Source organism: Equus przewalskii, chromosome 6, assembly GCF_037783145.1.
Source record: "Equus przewalskii isolate Varuska chromosome 6, EquPr2, whole genome shotgun sequence".
NCBI classification, from domain to species: domain Eukaryota; kingdom Metazoa; phylum Chordata; class Mammalia; order Perissodactyla; family Equidae; genus Equus; species Equus przewalskii.
In genome coordinates this window covers 44,281,686-44,302,531 of record NC_091836.1, presented here as the reverse complement: position 1 = coordinate 44,302,531, position 20,846 = coordinate 44,281,686, and the positions used below count along the sequence as shown (strand labels likewise).

General features: G+C 42.2%; 1 pseudogene; it reads left to right on the top strand.

Annotated features, from left to right (window-relative positions):
* Positions 1–19,423: 19,423 nt before the first annotated feature.
* LOC139084241 (olfactory receptor-like protein OLF4) lies at positions 19,424–20,387 on the top strand (annotated as a pseudogene).
* The last annotated feature ends 459 nt before the right edge of the window (positions 20,388–20,846 follow it).

Here is a 20,846-nt window from a genome sequence, read left to right as displayed (position 1 = left end):
CATCAGGGGTTGTGTCCACATCAGAAGTGAACCCCTTGAAGATCCAAAGTGCTAGCAGACAGATTCCTCAGGATTATACTGTTGAGAAAAATAAAACAGAGAGTTGTGAGGAGGTGCTGGGAGGTTTAGATCTGGAGCAGAAGAGTTTGTGGAGAATACGTAATAAAAACTGAATTCACCTGGCCTATAATGCAATCTCCTAGGATAAAAGATTCAGCAAGAAAAAATTCCATTCTGTCCAGACCAGTGTCCCATAGGGAAATCACATACTTAGAGGTTGGAGTAACAGGAGGAAATGTGACTAATGAGCAGACATAGGGAGCTACAAATATCTCCTCTGCTGCAGTGTCCCAGGGCATGCAACCTTGGGCCCCACAAGACAAGGATGCTTTTGGCGTCCTAAGTCTGCCTGGGGCACAGAAAGCTTGTCTCCTTCCTGCTCTCTTGTCAGGGGACAGAGCTTCAGTCTTCAACATCAACCATCCAGGGAGGAATTCAGACTTCCACACAGAGACCTGCCTCTCAGGCACTCCCGGTGAGTCTGAGAGCCCAGTATGTATTTCAGGAAAGGGCCAGAGAGAATCAGAGCTTGCTTGGTGTTTGCTTGCTTGATTACTAAATTAATGTATTTTTTTTGATGCTAAAAAGAGAAGTGAACATTGAAACTGGCAAAGCAAGCGTCATTTTTGACACTTAAATGAGAGTAGAACATAAGTCTGAGGGTCTTCTTAATTAAGGGGAGCAGGGAAGTAGAGAATTAGCTGTGGGCAGATATACAGTGAAATGAGTGTTCATCTTTTATTTTTAAGATCTGGCATGTTGATGAGATGTGATTCCATATGGATTGATGTGTTTCCATGTTGATAAGGAAGATCCAGACCAAGGAATGCTTGCAGACACGTCCTTGCAGCAGCAGTAAGTGAGACGTACTTTTCGCAGTATCTTCACTGAGTCTGGATATTCCCAGAAAAAGAAAAGATGTGATAGGTTAAAAGGGGTAGGTAATCTAGCGTTACTTTACAATTATTCCATTACCTGTGAGGTCATATATAATGTGGGTTAGTTAGCCAGTTACTTTCTCTATTGCAAATTGTCTGTGTGAGTTTTTTGCTTTTATAATGTGGGGTCAGAGTGTTTTTACTCATCATTTTGATTGCATTCTTTCAAACAAAAAATAGTTTTTGTCACCAACTGGCTGGTGTCATTTAGTTAACCTATGTGTGTATAGATGTATTTGTGGAGAATGTATGAGTTTATAAATTTTCTTGGTTAATTCTATCAGTCAGACTTATTGTGTTCCATTTGTTTTTATTTGTTTATTTTCTTACTGAAATACTTGAGCTGTCATTTCAATATTCTTCACTTGTGAATCTTTGCATTAAAAGAAAAGGACCATGAAAGTTCTTCTACACCCTTAGAGATAAGAAATTACTCTTTTACATATTTCCAACTTGTTTTCATGTTTATGTTATTCCTTATTGTTCCTTTTGGCATTTTGGGATTAGATTAACTTCTGAAACTCACATTTATTTAGGCATTTGGAAGGCATTCATCATTAGAAAGACTTTTTTTTATCGTATGTCTAAGATAACATATATCTCCATAAAATGTTTGAATTCATGTATCTCTATATAGGATGAAATTATAACAGATATTGCTTCCCCCCACATGCGGAGAGCCCTTGGTATATGATTTTATCTCTAAATATCTCACAATTTAATCTTGAATTAGTGACCTAAGTTGATGTTATTAAACTATTACTATTTTATGTCTTTATATGAATTAGTTACAGATTTTCATCCAATCCTGTTACATACAGTTGTTTGAAACTACTATGTTAACCTAATTTCCTTCTCAGTAACATTTTTTCCCTAAATTTTACTTTCATTTAAAACTTCTGTTTCTATATCATGCACATCTACATATTCATATACTTTTATACAAATGTTTGAACAGAATACTATGCACAACATAAATTTCCTTTGCATTTTAGTGCAGTCTTTTTTACCCTTATCTGCAATTATTCTTCTTACTTAATAGCACCTTACAGACTTGCTCCCAGTGAACCAGGAAAATGATGATATATTATTTCAGTGGTTGCATAATATTTACCTGTACGTTTTAAAGTCTTTCATTTTCTTTATCTTACATTACTATTACCTCAATGCTACAAAAATATTTTGGGATTGTTAAATTCAAACTGTGGTTCGAATCAGGAGCGATTGTGTCCTCCAGGGGCCATTGAGGAATGCTTGGAGACATTACTGGCTGTCACACTGGGGAGGGTGGACAGAGGCCAAGGACACTCTAAACACCCTACAGCACACAGGACAGACCCCACCACGGAGAATAATCTGGGCAAAAATGTCAATAGTGCTGAGACTGAGAAACTTGAGTTAAAGAGTATCTGTACTTTTAATCATTATAGCTGTCTTCAGATTGTTTCCCCAAAGTCATGACACTTTACACTTCTGCCAGAAAAAATGGAGTACTCTCTTGCTACCTGTTTAAGTTTCCACCCCAATCAATCAATGTGAGAGCTCTTTACGTATTTTCCCAAGCTAATGTGTTTGAAAGAGATTTCTTGTTCTTTTGTAAACTATTACTGAGGTTGACCAAAGATTTAGATATTTAGTCACCATTTGATTTGCCTATTAATTTTATATGCCCGTATATTATAAACATGTTACTCTAGAGTTATCAGCTTTTCAAATGATTTTTAAAAATTATTGTGTCCCTACTGACTTTGGGGGGATATTTTGGCCATGAATATGTTTTACATTTTATTTAGTTAAATATGTCTATCTTCTTACTTCTGAGTTTCTTGTCTTAAGATGATGTAGCCCCTCCATAGATTTTTATATATAGTTTTCTAGAGGTTCACCTAAAATGTATTGATTACTCTTACAACAATGGGTAATTCTTCAGAGTTTTTTGTGATATGACTGAGTGGGAATCAACTTCATTTTTTCGAGGTCAATATCCATTTTACAAGATTTATTAAACAATCCAATCTTTCCAAATATATTGAAACACAACTGCATCATATATGAAATGTACTTATATACCGAGACCTAGTTCCTGAGTCATTCAACAAATAAGCATCTGCTATCTGCCATAATTTATAGGAAAATTATATTCTTTTATGTCTACACTGATGTGGATTAAGGCTGCCACAGCTAGAGAAGCCCAAGGTGACCTGGCCTACATGCCAAACTATATGACCCAGTGGACTTTTTTTATGGTATGAATTAGGACTGCCCCAGGGAGAGAAGCCTGGGTCATCCTCACCTGCATGCCAATCTATATGGCCAGATTCATATCTAAAGTTATATGACCGAACAATAACCAGACCCCATCTGCACTGAAATCATTTAATGACTTTTTACATCATCTTTTCTTTTTTTCCAGTAAAAATAAGTCACATACCCATGCCTTATAAAATTAGCCCTAACCCTCAACTCGGGGCAGCAGCAGGAGCTCTGACCGCCCGTGGGTCCTGTCCCCATGCAGCAGCAGCAGAAGCTCTGACTGCCCATGGGTCCTGTCCCCATGCTATTCCACACTATTCTCTAAATAAAAGAGCACTACTGCCAGATCTTGAGAGTCTAAGAAATCTTTCTTTTGACCCTCGGCTCACAGACCCCACACCATTTCTGGTGGCCCGTACGGGGACTTGCTTCATCAGCTTGTGAGCTCGAGTTCTGGTAAGTGCCCTTTTCTTCCTTGTGCCTTTCTCTTTTTCAAGGATGGATCTAAATTCACTTCTCCATCGGGAACTTTCTTGGATGGCTGTATGAATCCACGTTTGCTGCCCATGGCTACTCTATGGGGCAAACTGTGGCATTCAGCTTGAAGAGAATCAGTACCTTAAGCCTCAGGGTGATGAAGAATGAATTAATCCACTCCTTCCTGACTCTATCTCTAATAGACAAATTTTACGTGGGCGCGGGTCAGCCACTTAAGTCATTAGGACGGCCGCCAATCTCCAAGACTCCCGTGGAAGGTTTCTTTTCCTAAGGCTGGATTGGGATCCCTCCCTCTGGCACCTGACCACGCTCTGAACTGCGAGGAAAGTCCCACTCGGGACACCAGTTCAAGGAAAGTACCAAACTCTAACCTTTGGTGGAGTATGGGAACCCCTTCTTGGGAGAATGGCTCCAGGATGCAATTGGGTAGAATGTCCTCCAGACTGGCGGAAAATTCCTCTCTGTCTTTTTCTCTATCCTTTTATCCTGGGGACCATTCACCAGGCACCTATTATTGCCAGGCACAATAGGGAAGATGTTCAAGGGATGCCCCCATCATCCCTTGCTACAGGAACCCCAATGGGAGGATTTTCCAGGTAATGTCTCCTTTTCTCTCTCCTTTTCTCTCGGGGACCATTCACCAGGCCTATGCTGCCAGGTAGAATAGGAAAGATGTCCACCAGGCACCTGTTACTGCCAGGCATAACAGGGAAGGTATACAAGGGATGCAATGCCAGGGGACGCCCCCATCACCCCTTGCTATAGGAACCCCACAGTAGGAACAATGGGTAGGATGCTGCCCTAGGTTCGGGGGGATTTTCAAGGTAATGGACCCATCTCTTTCATCTCTCTTCTTTTGTCTTTTTGCTTCTTAGGACCATGGGAGCCTCTAATTCCACACCTAAGGATTCACCTTTGGGTTGCCTTTTAAATAACTGGGCAAAATTTGACTTACAAGATCTAAAGAAAAAAAGACATATCTTTTACTGTAATACTGTCTGGCCTCAATATAATCTGAATGAGGAAAAATGGCCCACGAACAGCACCCTAAGCTTTAATGCTATTCTTCAACTAGACTTATTTTGCCGCCGCCTGGAAAAATGGTCTGAAATGCCTTATATTCAAGCATTCATGGCCCTATATCAAGATTCTGAACTCAGAGCGGTTTGTCGCATGTGTCTAGCTTCCCCAACTAAAGTAGAAAAACCTACCCCTGATATATTAGATGATGACTGCCTTGTTAGACCTATTCCTAAGGCTCCTGCAGCTCCTACCGAATTAACCTCTCCTGAGGACTCAAAGACCAAAATGCCCCCTCCCTATGACAGGGAACCTAAAATTGAGGCCTCAATCCCCATAAGCCCTGCAGGTCATACGAGGAGTGGGACCTCTTATAATCCTGGACATTTCCCTCTCCGTGAGGTAGCAAATGGGGAAATGGGGACCATTCGAGTCCATGTGCCATTTTCAATGTCTGATATGGCTCAACTTAAGACACAACTGGGTAGATATTCAGAAAATCCCTCCCAGTTTATTGATGGCTTTCAACAGCTTGTCATGATGTTTGAATTGACTTGGCAGGATATTTATATTATTCTTACTCATTGCTGCACTACCGATGAAAGAAATTGTATTTGGGCAGGAGCACGTGAATTTGCAGATGAATTACATACTAGAGACAGACATAAATGTCCAGTAGGAGGCACTGCGGTGCCAGATACAGACCCCAAATGGGATTATATGGATGAAGAAGATCGAGGACAACGGAATCACATGGCTACTTGTTTAATAGAGGGAATGAAGAAGGGATTTACAAAGCCAGTCAATTTTGACAAACTCTGGGAAATAACTCAGGGAACAGATGAAAACCCTGCCCTTTTTCAGGGTAGATTAGCCGAAGCTATTCGAAAATACACTAATCTAGACCCTACTTCTCCAGAAGGGATTACTATTCTAAACATGCACTTCATTAGTCAATCTGCCCCAGACATACGCCGAAAACTGACTAAACTGACCTTAGGCCCTCAAATACCTGTACAGAGACTTTTGGAGGTTGCTACTCAGGTGTTTCATGATCAGGACTTGACTCTTAAACACGATAAGGACAGAAGGGCAAAGTTACAGGGTAAGGCACAGGCTCACATTTTAGCAGCTGCCATTGCGGATATGCCACAGAAACAGGCTAACCAGGGGCCCAAGTCTCAGACTACCAATGCCAGAGGCCCAGGTAAGCCCCTTGTTACCATTGCCATCAACTTGGACACTGGAGCAAACGGTGCCCAAGAAAGGATCTTCCTCCTGGGCCTTGTCCTCTCTGCAAGCGAGAGGGACATTGGAAGAGTGATTGTCCTCACCTCAAGAGTGAGGAGGGGCCAAGAACACACTTCCCTGCCCAGAGATGTGACCCTGAGGACTCCGCCTGAAGGGGCCCAGAGGCCAATCCGTCTCCCATTACCATCGAACAGACTGAGCCCCGGGTTACTCTGGATGTGGAAGGTAAGCAGATCAATTTTCTTATTGATACGGGAGCCACTTACTCTGTACTTGTTTGCCACTCTGGCCCAACTCGTAAGTCCCATCAAAAAATTGTCGGAATAGAGGGTGACTCTAAGTTTTGTTAACAAACTTTTCCTTTAAGTTGCCAATATCGGACTCAGGTGTTTTCCCATACTTTCCTAGTCCTACCTACTTGTCCTATTCCACTATTAGGGCGAGACTTAATGAAAAAATTAGGAAGCCAATTTATTCTAACACGTGAGGAGGATGGCTTGTTTGTCGCTCTGTCTCCAAGCTCTATTGTTTCCCAGATACCCTCTAATATTCCACCCCATATATGGGAAGCAGTTGATCCCCAGGTTTGGGACTGCTCCCTTCCAGGAAGAGCTGTAACAGCACAGCCAGTCTCTATTACTCTGCGGGACTCTTCTCTTGTGCCCCATAAGAGGCAATACCCTTTAAAGCCAGAGGCAATTGAAGGATTACAACCCCTTATATTAAAATTCCTCAGTCATGGCCTCCTTAAACGATGTCAATCTCCCTACAACACTCCTATCTTGCCTGTAAAGAAACCAAATGGAGATTATCGTTTGGTCCAGGACCTCCACATAATTAATGAGGCCACTGTTCCTATCCACCCCATCGTGCCTAACCCATATACTATACTTTCCCAAATCCCAGAAAACTCTAACTGATTTACAGTCCTGGATTTAAAGGACGCTTTCTTTTGTATTCCTCTGGATGAAACTTCCCAACCTTTATTCACCTTTGAATGGAAATTTCCTAATGAAGCTCTTCCTATCCAGTTGACTTGGACAGTCCTCCCTCAAGGTTTTCGGGATAGCCCCCATTTGTTTGTAAGTGCCCTAGGCAAGGATCTGAGGGATGTCCAACTCCCTGTTGGTGGTTTAATACAATATGTTGATGATATTCTTATTTGTAGTCCCACAAAGGAGAATTCTGACCACAACACTGTCCTTGTCCTTAATTTCTTAGCCCAACGGGGATATCGAGTGTCCCCACAAAAGGCACAAATTTCACAACAACAAGTGTCCTATTTGGGCTATGGTTTAACCGCAGGACATCGGGCACTTTCTATAAATGGGAAAAAGGCTGTCCTCGAACTTGGACCACCAAAGACAAAAATACAACTTCACACTTTCCTGGGTATGGCAGGATTCTGTCGTTTATGGCTTCCTCAGTTCGGGGTAATAGCAAAGCCTTTATATGAAGCAACCAGAGGACCTGATACAGAACCTCTGGAGTGGACACAAAAGGAAGACAAGGCCTTTCGGTCGATTCAACAGCAGCTGTCTTCCACCCCAGCCCTGGCTTTGCCTAATGTCAACAAGCCTTTTACTCTTTATGTTACTGAAAAGCAGGGCCAAGCCCTCGGTACCCTCACCCAAAGACTAGGCCCAGAGACCCGAATTGTCGGATATTTCTCAAAGAACCCTAGACTCGGTGGCTTTGGGATGGCCAGCATGCTTAAGGGCTGTAGCAGCTACAGCTCTGTTAGTTGAGGAGGTCTCTAAATTAACTATGGGACAGCCTTTAACTGTCATGCCTCCTCATCAGGTACAAGCCGTGTTACAAACTAAGGGACATCAATGGATGACTGGAGGACGTCTAATTATATATCAGGCCATTCTCCTAGACACACTGATATCATCCTTAAAGTTTGTCAAACAATTAATCCAGCAGAACTTATGCCCGGTCCTGACTACCCGGTCCAGGATTTGCAGCATACATGCTCTGAAGTCATAGAACAAGTGTACTCTAGCAGGCCTGACCTGCTGGACTCCCCCATAGATAATGCAGAGGACACCTGGTTTATAGACGGCAGTAGCTTCATAGAGCAGGGCATACGCAAGGCAGGCTATGCCATAGTAAACGCCTTACACGTCATTGAGGCACAAGCCCTTCCAGCCAATACATCTGCCCAAAAGGCTGAACTCATTGCTCTTACCCGAGCCCTTCACCTGGCGAAGGATATGGTTATCAATATTTACACTGACTCAAAATACGCCTTCTTGGTCCTACATGCACATGGGATCATATGGAAGGAAAGGGGTTTACTCAATACAAAGAACTCCCTATCAAATATGGAGCAGAGATTTTGGCTATTTTAAACTCTGTGCTTCTTCCTAAGCAAGTGGCTGTGGTCCATTGCCGGGGACATCAGAAGGATTTATCCCTTGAGAGCAAGGGTAATAACTTTGCTGACCGGGAAGCTAAACAGGCAGCTAAACAAACTACCCTTTTAAGCTTACTTCCCACTTCCCCTGCTTTGGGCCTTATTAGTCCTACTTATACAACTCAAGAAATAACCCTGGCTCAAGAAAAGGGATATACCCAGGAAACAAAACAGTCTTAGCTAATTAATGACCAGGGAAAAATTTTCATACCTAAAAGCCTTCAATGGAAATTAGTTAATGGAATTCATCAGGCTACCCATTTTGGCAAACAATCATTGACTCAGCTACTTTCTAAATCCTTCGATGGCCATACTTTCCATGCCACCATTAGACAGATCTGCCGCTCTTGTGCCACTTGTGCTCAAGTCAATCCAGAGGGGGCAGCTAGACCACCTCCTCTGTTACGGCCTATACAATGACGGGGCACCTATCCTGGGGAAGATTGGCAACTGGATTTTACCCAAATGCCTCCATGCCATGGCTATAAATATCTTTTGGTATTTGTCAATACCTTTACAGGCTGGATTGAGGCCTTCCCTTGTCGAAGCGAATGGGCAATCAAAGTAACAAAGGCCCTTTTAAGGGAGATTATCCCACACTTTGGCTTGCCCAAGACCTTACAGAGTGATAATGATCCCTCTTTCATAGCTCAAATAACACAACAGGTCTCTTCAGCTTTGCAAATCAAATACTATTTGCATGGCATCCACAATCCTCTGGGAAAGTGGAGAAGGCAAACCATACTCTAAAATGACATCTCTCTAAGTTAAGTCTCGAGACTCAGGAAACTTGGATTACACTATTACCTATTGGCCTCCTACAGATGAGAACGGCCCCTAAGAGTAGTTTAGGGTTAAGCCCTTATGAAATCCTGTATGGAAGGAACTTTCTATCCACCGATATAGTATTTGACTCTGATTACCACCAATTATGTCAATATTCCATTGAGGCTGGTCTGATACGAAATGAACTAAATGACTATGTTAATAATCATTTACCTAAGCCGGAACCATTGTCTGCCGATATACCTTGCCAGGTAAATCCTGGAGATATGGTATATTTAAAAGATTGGAAAACACATTCCGATGGGTTAAGCCCAAAATGGAAAGGACCTTATCAAGTCATTCTAAGTACCCCCACAGCTGTAAAATTAAAACATCATACTTCTTGGACTCATATTTCCCGAATAAAACTTATGACTTCTTTTCAGGACAAAGCTGATCCAGATCCTGCTGTTCAACCGGACTACTCTTGTGAACAAACCGGTGATTTAAAACTGCTTTTTAGAACAAAATGAACCCTATCTTGATTATTTTCTTCTTATCACCTTTTGTAATGACAGATAAGTTTTTTTTTTAAATGGGCTCAACATTATGGTGAGCTCCGTAACCAAACCACGTGTTGGGTTTGTGGACTCTTGCCTCTGTCTGGTACTTCTGGCTTCCCCTGGTGGGTCTCACCCCTCCAGGGTACTGATTGGCATGCAATGCTTCTCTTCACTACACAATACATTTCTAGCTCTTCTCTTCTACAAGATTCATCTATTACTAATCATAATGTCTCCTTGTGGCCATCTGTCTCTGATACCTGGGAGCTCCCAGGCCACAATCAAACCTTTTCCTTCAATGCTACTGCCCAAACACTAACTAGATTTGCCTTGTCACAAGTGAATCATGAACAACAAGTTCCAAAGGTAAAGTCCCCAGCTTATCGATACACACAGGATGGACTATATCAAATTTGGGACGAATATATTTGGCTCACTCCTACTAGTGGTCAACTCAGTCAAAAGGCCACTCTACGTTGGGAACAAACCAATCACACCTGTGATACGTGGCCTAATAGCACCCGACCTATGGGACAAATTCCCCGTCATATGTGTTCTCATATCCTAAGCTTAAAAAATACTGATTGGTTTGGGACTGACTGGGATAGATGGCCAAGCACACGTTGGTTAGCCCCTAATGGCACTCAACGGTTATGTGGCTCCAACTTATGGCCTTGGCTGCCACCTGGATGGATTGGATGATGCACCCTAGGTTTCGTCTGGATGCAGGGTAGAACTACCTTTAGTATATCTCCCCCTGCTAACCTACCCAACCTGCAACAGCGCTGGACCCGCTCTGTCTTCCACTGGTATGACCATCTTTCCTCCATTTTCCTTCCCCAATTAGGAATTGAAAGTGTCATCTTGCACATGGAAGTCCTAAACAAATTTACTATGAAGGCATTAAATGATACACAACATAGCCTTTCACTGCTCTATTTAGAAGTGTCCCAAATGCGTAAGGCAGTCCTCCAAAACCGAATGGCACTGGATGTCTTGACAGCAGCACAGGTGGGCACCTGTGCCATTATAAAAACTGAATTTTGTGTCTATATTCCTGACTACCATCAAAATATCTCTGGCTTCCTATGTGATATGAGCCACCAAATTAAGTCCATGTCTGACCCTCCCCTATCTCTAAATGACTGGTTGAACTCCTGGTCAGGACCAGGTTTCTGGACTGTCAAAACCTTATTCATTGGGTTAATCATACTGCTTGTATTTCTTATTATAATTTGTTGTCTGTTTCATTGTTTGTCTTCCGCATGTCAACAAAGTTTCACCTCCTGGACCACCTCTCGTCAAATGATTCTCTCATCCCCAGAGGATCTGGATGCCTTGTCAGCCTTGGACTCCACAGGTTCAGTCTTCTGGTCCGCTGAACCTCCTACCTATACCTATGGCCCCCTTTAGGGACAGCTCTACGACCTTGTACAGCCGGAAGCAGTTACAGAAGACTGACCGTCGTCCATATCCCCAAAATATTTCGGGGCCAAATGGGTTCAGGGGGGGTTTATGATGTGGATTAAGGCTGCCCCAGCTAGAGAAGCCCAAGGTGACCTGGCCTACATGCCAAACTATATGACCCAGTGGACTTTTTTTATGGTATGAATTAGGACCGCCCCAGGGAGAGAAGCCCGGGGCATCCTCACCTACATGCCGATCTATATGGCCAGATTCGTATCTAAAGTTATATGACCGCATAATAACCAGACCCCATCTGCACTGAAATCATTTAATGACTTTTTACATCATCTTTTCTTTTCTCCAGTAAAATTAAGTCACATACCCATGCCGTATAAAATTAGCCCTAACCCTCAACTCGGGGCAGCAGCAGGAGCTCTGACCGCCCGTGGGTCCTGTCCCCACGCACCAGCTCTGCCTGCCCATGGGTCCTGTCCCCATGCAGAAGCAGCAGAAGCTCTGACTGCCCATGACAGGTCCCCATGCTATTCCACACTATTCTCTAAATAAAAGAGCACTACTGCCAGATCTTGAGAGTCTAAGAAATCTTTCTTTTGACCCTCGGCTCACCGACCCCACACCATTTATGGCGGCCCGTAAGGGGACTTGCTTCATCGGCTTGTGAGCTCGAGTTCTGGTAAGTGCCCTTTTCTTCCTTGTGCCTTTCTCTTTTTCAAGGATGGATCTAAATTCACTTCTCCATCGGGAACTTTCTTGGATGGCTGTATGAATCCACGTTTGCTGCCCATGGCTACTCTATGGGGCAAACTGTGGCATTCAGCTTGAAGAGAATCAGTACCTTAAGCCTCAGGGTGATGAAGAATGAATTAATCCACTCCTTCCTGACTCTATCTCTAATAGACAAATTTTACGTGGGCGCGGGTCAGCCACTTAAGTCATTAGGACGGCCGCCAATCTCCAAGACTCCCGTGGAAGGTTTCTTTTCCTAAGGCTGGATTGGGATCCCTCCCTCTGACACCTGACCATGCTCTGAACTGCGAGGAAAGTCCCACTCGGGACACCAGTTCAAGGAAAGTACCAAACTCTAACCTTTGGTGGAGTATGGGAACCCCTTCTTGGGAGAATGGCTCCAGGATGCAATTGGGTAGAATGTCCTCCAGACTGGCGGAAAATTCCTCACTGTTTTTCTCTATCCTTTATCCTGGGGACCATTCACCAGGCACCTATTATTGCCAGGCACAATAGGGAAGATGTTCAAGGGATGCCCCCATCATCCCTTGCTACAACAACTCCATTGGGGGGATTTTCAAGGTAATGGCTCCCTTTCTCTCTGGGACCATTCACCAAGCACCTATTCCTGCCAGGCACAATAGGGAAGATGTTCAAGTGATGCCCCCATCATCCCTTGCTACAACAACTCCATTGGGGGGATTTTCAAGGTAATGGCTCCCTTTCTCTCTGGGACCATTCACCAAGCACCTATTCCTGCCAGGCACAATAGGGAAGATGTTCAAGGGATGCCCCCATCATCCCTTGCTACAGGAACCCCAGTGGGGGGATTTTCAAGGTAGTGGCTCCTTTTCTCTCTCCTTTTCTCTCGGGGACCATTCACCAGGCCTATGCTGCCAGGCAGAATAGGCACCAGGCACCTGTTACTGCCAGGCATAACAGGGAAGGTATACAAGGGATGCAATGCCGGGGGACGCCCCCATCACCCCTTGCTATAGGAACCCCACAGTAGGAACAATGGGTAGGATGCTGCCCTAGGTTCAGGGGGGATTTTTCACGGTAATGGACCCGTTTCTTTTGTCTCTCTTAGAGTTACAATGGCCATTTTCATCTCCTTTTGAGCTTTGCAACTGGGAAACAAAGAAATCTTTAAAGAGTAAAAGGCTCCACCCCTGGGAGCCCCAACTTTGGGTTTCTGGGCCTGATCACCCCAGCAACCCTAAGTGGGGGTGCCCTCTCTTGACGGTTGACTCATTGAGTATTTTAGTCACCTACGGAGTCTGCTATGAGGGTAGGAGACCTGTGATTTATTCTGTGAACTGTCGTGCTAGGGTAGTGCGCTCCAGCACGGGAACTGTTGTGTGACTCTTATCTTGATAACCCTCTGGAAGAGGCCATGAGGGCGAGGTCTGATCTCTTCTTTTCCTTTCTTTGTCTGTTTTGCTCATCACCTCCTTTGTTGTCACCAAGTCGAGGTTAAAGTTCAGGCTGGACCTGAGCAGAACCTTGACCTTCTGTAAAATCAGAACTTAAGCCTTTTGCCAGGGACTTAACTCTCAACCTTGGCACTGGGAGTGCCTCCAGCCAGTTCCAGGCCTTTTTCTCCTGCTTCCCTGCCTCAACTGTGCTGGCTCGGAGACAAAGTGCCCAGTCTGAGCGGGACTTGACTAAATCTTCTAACTATGTCAAAACCCGCAATCGGCCTCTGCACCCTTTCTCCAGGGGCTGTCAGTCAGACACTGGCTTTACCGCCACTGGGAAGGCTCCTAAACATCCCCAGAGACCCACCCTGTGGATGTGTTCTAACTCCATCTGGGAGAAAATTTGAGGGGTTTCTCTGTGCCTTTGTGATGCAGTTGGACAGGTAGATCAACCTGGAATGTAATTTGAGTTACCATCCAGTTTCTGGGAAATCAAGAGCAACTGTCCTTAGAAAATCCTTGCAAGACTGGAAATACAGCTCTAGAGGCAGTTCAGATTCCACCTAGTTCCTTTATCACGAAAAGGATTATCATCTCCCCTCTCCAGGAACTACTATCTAGCCCATCACTAATTCCTAAGACTGAAGAAAAAAAAAAGAAAGAAAGAAATAAAGAGGAGGGGAGAGGAAAAACAGCCATAAGCATGCCCTTGCCAAAAATCTAGCATCTTGAGTGTCTCCTCCACAAATATTGGTAAAAAAAAAACAATAGCTGTGCAGTCTCTGTGTACGTATGTCTTACGTATGTTATATGTGTGACATTTTACCTCCGGATGGTATGGCCAAATTAAGAGCTCAGTTTAATTGGCTTAAAGCAAGCGCTTACATAAATTCTAAATGTAGTAGAAATTAATCCAATGTCTTTCAAGTTAACGTGATGTGAATTAACCTTTGGTAAATTAAAGCTTGTTTAAGTTTGTTGGTTTGATTGAAAATATTCTTGTTGCCAGAGTTGTCGGTATTTGCATACGATGCAGGCATGCTGCCTGGGTTTCCTAGTCAAGTAAGTTCACGTTGTCTGTTAAATTCATCAGCAAAATAATAGCTTTACATGATGACCAGTTTTGTCTAATGTCTCATGAAGTTTTTGTGGGTACAATAACTGTTTTATGGTCTGTATACTTGGAAAAAAAAAACAGCTTCTGAATTGTCTTGATAACAATCGAGTTTTGCCAACTTAAGTTAAATGATAAAAATCTGAGCATCTGGGTCATTTTTGGATTGGATAGCACACAAGCATTACAGCTAAACATATCTAAGTTATCTACTTTTGGCTTCTTATTGCAGAGAGGGTAAAAGTCTTTGGGTCTGTTACTGTAAATTGGCGTGTTTCTAGAAATTATAAAGTGTTTAGAATGCTGGTATGAAAGACAATTTGTAATTGATTACCTTTCAGTGTCTCCTAGGGTCTGTTAAGGGTTAAAAGTTCTAATTAACCTATATAATTAAAGCTACTGGAAATTAATAAGGAAAACAGCTCCGTATTCAAGGAAAGTAAAATGTGTGTTTTCAGTAAAGAGGGTATAAAGAATGGAAGTATTTTTGTTTGATAGGTTAAGAAAGATAAATTTGTCCTAAAGTACTAGAAAGGAAAAAAGAAAGACTTTGGGACAAATTCTGAAGGCAAAAAGAAAGTTGTAGAAGGTTTGTGAAGGAGAAATTCTGAAAGGAGTTTTATGACTGGTGAAGCAGACTAAGATTAAAGTAAATTCAATTAAGTGAATGAGTTTTAATGTTAAAAATAAGCTGGTACAGAAATTAAAATTTGGTTTTCTCTCAAAGGATAATTTTCTTGAACTTTTGGCCTGCTCTAACTCTACCTAAAAGACAAATCTGTTTTATTAAAATAATGACTGAGGTCACTCTTAAGATTTTTGACTCTTTCTGTTATCACTTTGAATAGATACCTGAGCATTATTTCACAGTGAGCGTTGTTTGAACAAGCGTTTTAAAGTCTTTTGATATTTTTGACAAGCTTCTCATCAAAAATATTCAAGTCCTAAGTAAAAGAATTTCTTTTGAAAATACTAAATTACATGGGAAGCATTGTCAAATAAGCGATGATGAACTTTCTTAGGTGGCATTATGTGGGTAAATGTTACTGATATACGTGTCTTAACATTATATAGCATTCCTAAAATTCTGATCTGTCCTGGTTATCAGTCATAATTCCAATTGTTATCTTGAAGTGTTGTACGTCATGTAAGTAGTCAAGTTTCTTTATCAATTGCCCTTTTGAGTCTTTTGTCCATTTACAGATAGTTGCTGTTTTACTCTGATGCTTTTTGCTTTTGCAAATATGTTTCATCTTCAGAGAAATTCCTGGAAAGGATTATGACACAAGATTCTAAACTACAGGTTTCTGATAAACTTTGAGAGTATAAAACTGAACTGGGTAAGAATTACAGAATTCTAACAGAAACTGAGCTCATAGATCTGCTAACAGAAGATTAAGCTCAAGAATTGATTATACAGGACTGCGTGAACTGATTAGGATGATTATAGCTTTTTATGACTTCTGTTTGAAATATTGTTGAGTTTTAATGTTTTGTTTTCTCAGATTTAAGGAAATATTTTCTCTTATGCTAACTATGACTTACAGCAATTTAGTGAAATACATCTTTATGAGCAAAACTGAAACATTTGTCTTTTTCTCCCAACCTGATCCCTCCAGAATTTGAAAACTCTTTGTAAGTATGGTTACTTCATGGCAATATAGTTATTTGCATAAGTTCAATAAGAATTTGGTCTCCTTATAACAGGACACATTGGTTATATTACCAAGGCTTTGACTGGAATGTCATATTTGAAACATACAGGCTCAGATATGACAAGACAGCTTTTCAGGAACAAAGATTGGACTTTCTGGAAATAAAGCCACTTGGAAATATGGGCAGGGTACCTTGTTTACAGAGATTCTGTCAATCTTACCCAGTAAGTAAGAAAGATTGCTTATCTGGCAGGTGCAAGGAACCTCAGAATATTTTGGAGGACCTCGAGAAGAGAGGAGTCCACCCAAATCTGGAGGTACTGCAGGCAAAATCTGATGGCAAGTCCTTGGCTTGGCTTTTCTGGCCTCGAGAGGCCTTTACAGTTCAATCTGAGATTCCTCAAAAATTCCAGCAAAGCAGATTTAAAAAGCCTGTATAATCAATTGCCATTCTTGCTGCACTTATGTAAATAATTGGACCAAGTTGTATTGAAACTACACTTTATTTGCAAACCAGTTTATCTTAATTTGGCTATCTTTTGTAAAAATGAGGGTGATTTTAGAGAGAAAAATTACGTTTCAGTAGAAGCTATAGTACGCATTCATGGATATTAGATTCTAGCTCTTTTCTTCCACAAGATTCATCTATTACTAATCATAATGTCTTCTTGTGGCCATCTGTCTCTGATACCTGGGAGTTCCCTGGCCACAATCAAACATTTTCCTTCAATACTACTGCCCAAATACTAACTAGATTTGCCTTGTCACAGGTGGATCATAAACAAAAAGTTCCAAAGGTAAAGTCCCCAACTTATTGATATACACAGGATGGACTATATCAAATTTGGGACGAATATATTTGGCTCACTCCTACTAGTGGTCAACTCAGTCAAAAGGCCACTCTATGTTGGGAACAAACCAATCACACCTGTGATACATGGCCTAATAGCACCCGACCTATGAGAAAAATTCCCCGTCATATGTGTTCTCATATCATAGCCTTAAGAAATACTGATGGGTTTGGGACTGACTGGGATAGGCGGCCCGGCATACATTGGTTAGCCCCTAATGGCACTCAGTGGTTATGTGGCTCCAACTTATGGCCTTGGCTGCCACCTGGATGGATTGGACGATGCACCCTAGGTTTCGTCTGGATGCAGGGTAGAACTACATTTAGTATATCTCCTCCTGCTAACCTACCCAACCTGCAACAGCACTGGACCCACTCTGTCTTCTATTGGTATGACCACGTTGTCTCAATTTTCCTTCCCCAATTAGGAATCGGAAGTGTCATCTGGCACATGTAAGCTCTAAACAAATTTACTATGAAAGCATTAAATGATACACAACATAGCCTTTCGCTGCTTGATTTAGAAGTGTCCCAAATGAGTAAGGCAGTCCTCCAAAACCGAATGGCACTGGATGTCTTGACAGCAGCACAGGGGGGCACTCGTGCCATTATAAAAACTGAATGTTGTGTTTATATTCCTGACTACCATCAAAATATCTCTGGCTTCCTATGTGATATGAACCATCAAATTAAGTTCATGTCTGACCCTACCCTATCTCTAAATGATTGGTTTAACTCCTGGTCAGGACCAGGTTTCTAGACTACTATCAAAACCTTATTCATTGGGTTAATCATATTGCTAGTATTTCCTATTATAATTTGTTGTCTGTTTCATTGTCTTCCGCATGTCAACAAAGTTTCACCTCCTGGACCACCTCTCGTCAAATGATTCTCTCATCTCCAGAGGATCTGTACACCTTGTCAGGCTTGGACTCCACGGGTGCAGCCTTCCGGTCCACTGAACTTCCTACCTATACCTATTCCCCCATATAGGGACAGCTCTACGACCTTGTACAGCCAGAAGTAGTTACAGAAGACTGACCGTCGTCCATATCCCCAAAAGATTTCGGGGCCAAATGGGTTCGGGGGGGTTTATGATGTGGATTAAGGCTGCCCCAGCTAGAGAAGCCCAAGGTAACCTGGCCTACATGCCAAACTATATGACCCAGTGGACTTTTTTTATGGTATGAATTAGGACCGCCCCAGGGAGAGAAGCCCAGGGCATCCTCACTTACATGCCGATCTATATGGCCAGATTCGTATCTAAAGTTATATGACCGAACAATAACCAGACCCCATCTGCACTGAAATCATTTAATGACTTTTTACATCATCTTTTCTTTTCTCCAGTAAAAATAAGTCATGTACCCATGCCGTATAAAATTAGCCCTAACCCTCAACTCGGGGCAGCAGCAGGAGCTCTGACCGCCCATGGGTCCTGTCCCCACGCACCAGCTCTGCCTGCCCATGGGTCCTATCCCCATGCCAGTGGGGGCAGCAGCAGCTGCTCTGCCTGCCCATGGACCCTGTCCCCATTCCAGCGGGGGCAGCAGAAGCTCTGACTGCCCATGGGTCCTGTCCCCATGCTATTCCACATTATTCTCTAAATAAAAGAGCACTACCGCCAGATCTTGAGAGTCTAAGCAATCTTTCTTTCAACTCCTCGGCTCACCGACCTCGCATCACCTCTGCAACCAGATTAATAATGTCCAAGTTTTATATAATATGGACAAGGGACTCCCCTTTTCTTGAGGTTTCAGCAGCAGCAGGGAGGCCACCTCATTCCTCAACATTTTATGCCACCATCTCATCACTCCATGCCTTGCTCATTCCCTTAGACACATTTTGAATCTTGATTCTATAAAGCAATCGTCTTTCCCAGGGTCTTTGCAAGGCTGTTCCTTCTGCCAGGCACACAGTTCTTCAGAGAAACTTGTGTCCCCACTCACTCTTCTTTTAGGTTTCTGTTAAAATGTCACCTCACTTGCAGCACCTGCCTCAACTCCCAATAAAATATAACACCCCTATCCACTGTCTCCTTTTGACGTGCTGTCTTTCTATCACAGTGTCTGTTACCATTGTATATGTTGCATCATTATTTTTATTTGGTCATATTCTCTCTCCATCATTAGATTAAGGACTTTGTTTTTCTAGGTTCTATTCTCTGGATGGTGCTTGGAATATGGCTTATATTCAATATATATTACTCAAATGCATGAAAGATACTCAATAAAATATTAGTAACGTTATGTTTGAGGAACAAATTGATGGTGGAAAAGGAATTCCTCAAGAGATGTAGCACTGGAGATGCCTTAATGGGGACAAGATCATACACAAAATTTGGAAATTAAATTTCTTGATTCTAAATATAGATATAGCAGTTATTCTAGGTTACTAATGCTTGCTTGTGTGAAAGTAAATCATTTATTTTTCTATTTCCTAGTAGTCACCTCCAACACATGGAACCAGGGAATGACACACATTTTAAAAAATTTCATCTTCTGGGATTTTCAGAGGAACCAGAACTGCGGTCCCTTATATTTGCACTTTTCCTCTCCATGTACCTGATCACTGTTTCTGGAAACCTGCTCATTGTCCTGGCCACCATCTCTGACTCCCACCTCCACACACCCGTGTACTTCTTCCTCTCCAACCTGTCCTTTGTAGACATTTGCTTCACCTCCACCACTGTCCCGAAGATGCTGCTGAACATCCAGATGCAAAGTCATAACCTACAAAGGCCGCATTTCCCAGGTGTATTTTTACATATTATTTGTAGTAATAGATAACTGTCTCCTGACTATAATGGCCTATGACTAGTTTGTGGCCATCTGCCACCCCATGCACTACTCAGTAATCATGAACTCCCAGCTCTGTAGACTGTTGGTTCTGGTGTCCTGGTTCGTGAGTGCCTTTTATTCCTTGTTACAAAGCTTAATGGTGTTGCGATTGTCCTTCTGCACACATGTGGAAATCCCCCAATTTTTCTGTGAACTCAATCAGGTGGTCCAACTTGCCTGTTCTGACACCTTTCTCAATAACATGGTGATATGTGTTGCGGCTGTGCTGCTGGCTGGTGGTCCCCTGGTTGGTATCCTTTACTGTTACTCTAAGACAGTTTTCTCCATACTTGGAATCTCATCAGCTCAGGGAAAGTATGAAGCATTTTCCGCATGTGTATCTCACCTCTCAGTTGTCTCCTTATTTTACTGTACAAGCCTAGGAGTGTACCTCAGCTCTGCTGCCACCCACAGCTTACACTCCAGTGACACAGCCTCAGTGATGTACACTGTGGTCACACCCATGATGAACCCCTTCATCTATAGTCTGAGGAATAAAGACATAAAGAAGGCTCTGAAATCATTCTTTGAGATGGTAGCTATAAAAGGAATAATTCTACTGAGTCAGAATAAGTACCCTTGATTGCAGTGCTAAAAGTTTCTGAGCCAGAAATTTCTTTTCTTTGATGGTATAATGCAATTAAAAATTGTTCCTTCCCTTTTTTCCATATCTATCCATTTCTTTGACTTCAACTTCTTTGTACAATTTAAATAACTCATTCTGTTAAGCTTTCACTCACTCTGATATAGAAACAGTTTTCCCATATTTATTTTTTTCCTATGTATCAAAGTTTTTCCTAACTTTGTGTTTGAAGTATTTTGAAATTCTCATTTCTTTCGTGGACAATATGAATTCCTTAACAACAATTTCTTCTCTAATGACATATATCACCCCAAATAATTTTTCTCTTGTTTGCCTTACAGGACAGCGATGAGTTGTATTACTCATATTAACAAAAGTAACTACAATTGACAACCAAGGCAATTTATATAATTTTATAATAGGGGAAAATATGAGACCACTGTTTTACACATTTTTGTA